Genomic DNA, 7,375 nt, shown 5'->3' with positions numbered 1-7,375 from the left:
GACACACAGCCATGGCCACCTCGGAGTGTCCCACCATGTCCTCTCTCAACAATATGTACTCTTAAGCTACTTTGCCTCCATGCAGAGGTGCAAGTTCAGCAATTTGCCTTCAGTTTGCCTTCAGCATACGTAGGCACGAGTATGAGGCAGCTGTGGTAAAGTTTGCGTTCAGGGAACAAAGTGGTCGGAGCGGGTGTCGCAGTTCCCTGCAAAGCCCACCACCCGGCCTCGTGCGGTTTGTCAGGAATCGAGGAGATCGCCAGCAATCTCAGCCGCGAGCCACGTTCGCCTGCGTTCACCCTGCAGATACTGCGTCGCAATTGGAAATGCCCAACTGTTTCTTCCCCTAGCAGCTTTCTGACACAAGCTGTTGGCTGTAGACTTTCAGCTGCCTGCCTTTCTCTTCCTCTCACATATGTTCCCGGCACCGTGTTTTGAAATATAAGAATGATTTTGCAGCAATAGGGCTACACAATTTCGCTGTACAATCCAACTTGTGTGGCTGAAGGGATGGGGAGCTGCAGCCATCAGTGTCCTTAGGAGTACAGGGAGAAGGGCCGTTTCCTAACCAGCTTAGAGCTTATCAGGGGTTTTTGCATTTTTTTGGCCTGGAACGATGCATTTGAAGTTAGAGCCATGCTGTGTTCACACGCTGGAATGAGGGTTCGTTGCCTAATTCTGTGATTCAGGGTCATACAGTTCCGGTGGCTGTATAATTATAAGGTGACACCATTAAAGATGTGACTAACCAAGGAGAGAAAAACAGCCCTAGGGTCTATGAGTGCTCTATCCATCACATCACTGTCCAGGGACAGCAGGTGAGACATAGTGGATGATCATCAGAAGGCTGATACACCTGAAACTTAAACTAGCAAGCCCAGATTTCTGTTCCAACAGAATTCTTTCTTATTTAAATGACTGTCTTTTTAAAAAAAATAAAAAATTCTGGGCTGAAAAAATTCTGCCACGCTCTCAGAATTGGCTGTGAGGGGCTGCCGTGTGGCTGTGGGCAGGACAAGCCCCGGTGAACCAGGTAGTGTTGGTTTTGGGGTGGACAGTGAGTCCTGGTGGCAGGGCTGACAATACCGAGCGCTGCGCGTCATGCGGTTTTCATCCACACTACCAACTGTTAGCGGGGCTGCAGCTCAGGCTGAAAGCATCCATATGGTGCTTAGGAAGAGCCACAATCAGAGTATCTGCTGACAGGCAGGGCTATCACATGTTCCACTCATAAATAATCAGCAGAGACTGTGAGAAGGAAAACTTAGATCCACACCAAGACTCACTTGACCTTTCCCTCCTCATCTCATCCTTCACCTATGTCTGCATGTCGACAGCACAGACAGTTGGTGAGTCTGGATTTAGGAGAGGTGTTAGGCGCAGTTGGAATGACAGCATGGACATAGCCTTTGGTACCAGCTCTGCCTAAGCACAGTTCTCCATCCCTAGTGAGAAAATGCTGCTTTTGAAAATGCTTTTCCTTCAAACTTGGTGACTATGCCGGAAAGGAGCCCTTTAAAAATCTAGCCCGCAGAGCATTTTTATTCTAGTCTTGGAACACTTTACAAAGCATTTAGTCTGAAGAAGAGAAGACTTAACTGAAAGGAGACATTGTATTGTCTTCAAATATGCAAAAGGTTGCTGCAGAGCAGGAGGGTATTAGTTCTCTGCGTGCAGTGAGTCTAGGACAAGAAATAATGAGCTTACATCTTGGAAAAGGCGATAGAAATTAGACATTGGGTTAAGGGTAAGAATAGCTGAGCACCAGAACGAATTGCCTAGGAAAGCAGTGGAATAGTCACCATCGGATATTTTTATTTAACAAGAAGTCAGTAAAAAATCTGTTCTGAAGAGTTTAGGCAGAATTGTTCTTATCTCAGGGAGAAGGATGGGGTAAATAATCTCTTACAATACCTGTCAGCCCTAGTTTTTCATGAAGCAAGAGAGATGTGATTTGCCCAAGCTTACAAAGCAGGTTAGAGCACAAGCTGGGTTCGCATTCCAGCTCAGATCCTCATGTCTGCAGCCGACAGAGCTGGCTATACTAAATCTGAAGTCTGAAGTGAAAACAAAGCCAGGTTTTCCCAACCATCGTATCTTCCACAAGGTTGGTTTTCGGTGGCATGGGTTTTTTTTTGTTAAAAAGCCAGTATGAATGGCGGCCCCAAACCCTAGCTGATATTTGCAGCATTTCCCTGGGGAAAAACTCCCACTTTTCCTATTTTTTTCTGTATGAGCTGCTTCACAACAAAGTGAGTGTATCTCACAATCAGAATTCTAAACCATCCCCTCATTTCCCTGGTACAACAGTACTGGAAAGGCTTTTTACAGTGAACAGACAAAGCTATTCCTCTGCAGTGCTACACCCATGCTGGAAGACAGCACTTTAGTGTCTAGGGCTATTAGCTCAGCAGCTGTCAGCAGGATTAAATTCGCCAGAAACATGGAGAGAAAACCCCCATAAAAGAAAAGGAAAAACACTGTGCTGAAAGTAACTTGCATTTCAATCTGAATCAAAATACCTTCCCTCAGTTATTTTCTCATGAATTGTTCTTATTGATCTAGCTCAGCTAAAGATCAATGTGGGCCTTCATTTTTTTAACGCAGTGTGTGCAGCCATTACCCAGCCACTCTTGGAGATTTTCAGACAGGATCAGATTGTACTGAATTGTTTGCAATGCCTTAAAATAACTCTTCTGAGAAGTTTTAATATCAAATTTGTCTTAAGATGGTGACTACCCTATGAACAAATTCCCAAACTTCAAATTTCTCTGCAGAAGTTCTGAGTTAGGAGAACTCTAGCAAGAATGACAAAATATCTCTGTTTGTGGGGAATGTAAAAGTGTAATTTGAGAAAACTGAAAGTAAAGAAACCACTCTCAGTACATTTTCCCTGTGTGGGTTTTCTCTGAGGTCTAACAACAGATGAGCCTGTCCCTCAGTGGGAACGCTAGCACTGTCTCTCTCCTCTTTCTGGCCGCCTATTTCACAAGACTTTTGGAATATAACACTTTTGAGATTATTAGACAGATGTTTTTTTGGATGGCAAATCCAAACTTACAGACACGTATGCAATTCCATCACAAAAACATAGTTTTCTTACAATGTTTGCCTAAAACCTCATTGCACTCCCCGTGCAAGAAGTATTGCCCAAGACATCATTGCCGTGTACCATAACCCTGACATCAGTTACTGCCATTACTGCTGTTCCAGCAAACATTTCTTGGCTTCAGGATCAGGTTTTAAATGGGAACCACTGGTTTCACAAGGAGACACAGTAAATCAGTTGGTATAAGCAGCAATAACTTATGTTTATGTACTACCTTTCACTCAAAAAGTTCCATAACCTCTTGGCAAGCAGTAATGACAGTGTGAGTGCAGGAGGCATAGCAGGGAAAAAACAGAGAATAATACAGCATGCAACAAAGTCTTCCGCTGATTTTTAGTACTCCCGGGATTTAAGCAATTGCACGCATATTCAATTATTAACCGAGTACTGCGTAGCCTGTGGCTTCAGTAAACACCCACCTTATTTACATCGTGAGAAACTGAGGCATGTGGAGGTTCAGTGTGTCTGTGATTGCACAACCATTGCTCAGCAGCCGAGCCAGTAATAGCATCTCAAACACCTGACTGCCTGTCCCATGATCTGTCCTGGGCAGGATAATGCTTCTGTGAACTAGAGCTGCCAGAGGTGTTGGGCACAATGAAATTGTTTCAGGCTGGACCGTGGCCAAAGCTGAACAACAACTGCTGCTAGCAGAAGTGCTATAAAGCCTTCTGTGACCCTAAGCTGATCATTAGATCAACTAATAACTCATTGCAAGGACAGTATGCTGAAGAAAGACCGTACCCTCTCTCATCAAGGGAGGGCACCGAGCTCAGCTCTAAAGCAGAAGGATGCAAAATGCTTCCTGAGTCATCAGCAACATTTTCTGCAGTGTTCTGGATTTTTCCTGAAGAGCCCTGTCTGTCCTCTGATCAGTTTATCCTGCAAAATCTGGTGAGATCAGTGTCCAGACAGAAAGGAAGAAGGTGGAAAATACTAAAATCAGGATGAGAAGAGCTATTTTCGCAGCTTAGAATAGCAAGGAAAGGGTATCTGAGATGAAAATAGGAGATCACAAAACCCAAAGCAAAATTCTTTGGTCTTTTTATTGAAATATTCTCTCTTCAAGTGTCCTGCCTCCAAAGATGCTTATTACAAAGCAGAAATCACACTGCAGGCTTATGCCAAAAAAACGTGCTGCAGATACTTTGTGTGGCAAACAGGGCTTGCAAAAAGGGTTTGTTCATCTGTCTTGGCCTGCCTTGCCATACTTTTCTGTCCCTCTTGCCAAATGAAAAATAAATAATTCTCTCCTAGCTGTTCAGGTTATAGTTGGCTGGATATGCCATCAGCTGGCTCATCCCTGCTCAGAGGATGGGAAGGCGTAAACACTTCCAGGATTACAGAAAATGAGGACACTAACTTTGGGACCAGTCCAAAGCCCTTTAGAGTAAGTGGGAAGACTAATTGACTATAGCGAGAGCTGCATCAGCTACTTAATTGCTGAAGGGAAATGAAACAATAAAATTTCCCCTTTTGGTGCATCCTTTTCCAAGAGCCCTGTGGTAATGGCTGCAAGCTGCCTGTCTGAAACAGCAGGACTGGAAAGTGCTGGACTATTACTCTGGTAATATTTACAAAGAAAGGTTCTCAGACTCTTCGTAGTGCTAGAGAGGATGGGAGATGGTGATAACACACTTTTACCAGCTTGCCTATTGTCACAAACAAAGCTGGTAGATTCAGATAATGGATTCAGCAACATAGAGGAGAAAGTGCTGATTTTATAGTCTGGCCACAGGGTGGTAAACACTGACGTTATAAGTTATATTCAGTTACAAGCACCCTGTTCAACACCAGCTCTCTGCCTTCTGGGCGCCAAGGACCTTTGCTGTGCCCAGACTCTGCTTGTAACTATTGTGTGATGCTCCGCAAGAACAGCACTGGAAACTTTTTCTGCCTGGGCCTTGAAACTTGGAGTGGAGACAATGATTGTTTCTCCTCTCTAATATGATGAAAAGCTGGGATTCCTCCACTCTGCTCCACAGGAAGGGGAAATTGGTCACGTTGAGCACTGAGAGCCCACAGGGCTTGTCACGTTGCATCTGGCTTTGCTCTCTGCCGGGTGACATCAGTGCATCGTGGAGGTGGGCACTACCTTTCAGCCAGACAGACTTTTCCCCTTCTAAATCTGGAAGACGTGGGCATGGGGTGATGGAGCACTGTGGGAACTGGCATGGATTTATGATGGGCTGTCCTGCCTTCTGCTGGGTTGGATTGGAAAGGGGGTCAGCGGGGCAGGGGGAAAGTCTGATCACTGAGGGATGGGGCAGGATGCGGTGGCTCAGCATCCGTGGAGCCAAGACTGTGGGTTAAGGTGATAGGGGTCAGATGGGTGAGGGGAAGGCAGAGAAGGTGGTAGGGTGATTAGGCACCGTAGGAGCATTCAGAGGAAAAGGAGAAAGTCCAGATAAAAATAGAAAATGCAAAAGAGAGATAAGCATGTGTGTGCTGTAGACTGCTGAGTTTCAGCTCGAGGCAATGTCACCAAGGACATCTTTTGTTTCATTCACACGAAAATCCTTGCCATCAGTACTTCTCCTGTCTTCTCCATGAATCCATCAGTCCCTAAACAAACAGATATGACAGGGCCTTCTACAGCTGTGTCAGAAACCTTGAGGACCAGCTCAGCATCATGTAACGTGGGGGGGAAAACCATGTGATTCAGTACAGGTGGAAAATGGTTACAGACATATTTCCAAACAGTCGGATGTTCGGTCGAGGTGACTTGTCCATGTGCAGGGTTTTAAATGCTTGGAGCAGCTTTTCTTAATTTAACCAGAATTGTGGGCACTAAACTTGTCCGTCACTGAAGCCCCAAAGGATTAGCACATTGTTAAAAATGACATCCTCATTCTGGACGTGGGTAGTGTTGGAAGGAGGAATGCAGTGGTTCAGGCTGTAAAAAGTCATGCATTTACTCATCCTGTGGTTGCAGCAATTTTGTTCCTACCACAAACCTTGCAGCCTGGACTCATCATCTGGCCATCCCATACACATAGCCACCCAGACCTTCGGGAATCAGGGCATTGTCCCCCTGACGACCAGAGCTGCCCACTAAACCCTTGGCAAAATCCTTGGGCTGTCCAAGGCGACCCAAACACCTCTTTTTGTCTGGTGGGACTGATGTCCAAAGGTTGTTCCTCCTTCATCTTCTGCCAGTGGCTCGCTTTGCAGGCAAAAAGCTTCCCTGCAGTGATTCTTGCTGGCAAGGTTTGGAGACTTTCTGCATCAATTAAACGTCTGCTTTCCTGCCTTCTTCCAATTTAGGTATTTGTCGCTTGATTGTCATGGTGATTGCTGCCTTGAGCCCCTCACTGAGCATGAAGCCTGTCGATTAGGATTCAGGGCAGCACTTGTGCTGGCATCGCAGGGGACCCTCTTCTGCTGAGCGCTTCACTGAATGCAGAGAGTTCATTTTGCTGCGGAAATCCCAGTCGAACAGCGACTCTTCACAGCGCGCAAACCAGGTTGGCTTTGATTTTTGTAATTACGTGGAAACAACTTGATTTCCTTGCGAGCATGTTGTCAGTGCGGTCCTCACAGCCTGTTCCTGGCCAGAGGATCTGGATGTGGGTGTTCAGGAACCCCGAAGGACTCTTTCAGGAAGGCAACTGTTTTGCAGAACATGGGGAAAAGAAGCCCTTAACAAAAAACCCCAAGGTCTCTCTGTGGAACAACATGGGAAAGAGGAGCCATTTACAAAAAATGTCAGTTCTGTCTTGCTTCTAGAAAAGCATGGGAAAAGAATGAATTTGGGGGGGGGGGGGAGGAAGAGAGAGAACGCCAAGAGGTCTCTCCTGCAGAAAAGGAGCCATTTGCGAGGCAGCGAGGTTTCTCAGGCAGCATCCCAAAGCACAACTGCGCCAGGGGGAAGGCCAGGGACGCAGAGGCAGGTAGAAGGGGGGCGCGCGGGCGTTTCCATTTGAGGAGCCTCGTTAGCGCAGTAGGTAGCGCGTCAGTCTCATAATCTGAAGGTCGTGAGTTCGATCCTCACACGGGGCAGGTGTGGTTTCCTCATATTTTTGATCCCGTGGAGCTTTCCAAGGGACAGCAATATAGTTTTATTTTTTTTTAATCGAATTGCAGCAGGGGGTGCGACCGAGGCGGCGGGACCGAGCCCCGCGGGCCTGGCAGCGGGCTGCAGCGCGGGCCGTTACTGGGCACAGCCACCACTCAGCGGCGCCCCGCCAGGCTCTTGGTCCTCCCGGGCGCTAGGGGGCGATCCTGCCGACCGCTCTAGCCGGGGAGGGAGGGGGGCAAGCTCCA

General features: G+C 46.8%; 1 non-coding gene across 1 annotated transcript; it reads left to right on the top strand.

The window, feature by feature from the left end:
* Positions 1-7,038: 7,038 nt before the first annotated feature.
* TRNAM-CAU (transfer RNA methionine (anticodon CAU)) lies at positions 7,039-7,111 on the top strand. Its single transcript has one exon. It is a non-coding gene; the product is annotated as a tRNA-Met (tRNA).
* The last annotated feature ends 264 nt before the right edge of the window (positions 7,112-7,375 follow it).

This window comes from Falco cherrug, chromosome 14, assembly GCF_023634085.1.
Source record: "Falco cherrug isolate bFalChe1 chromosome 14, bFalChe1.pri, whole genome shotgun sequence".
In the NCBI taxonomy this organism is placed as follows: Eukaryota; Metazoa; Chordata; class Aves; order Falconiformes; family Falconidae; genus Falco; species Falco cherrug.
The sequence above is the reverse complement of the archived record's forward strand: the minus strand, read 5'-3'. Positions and strand labels throughout refer to the sequence as shown.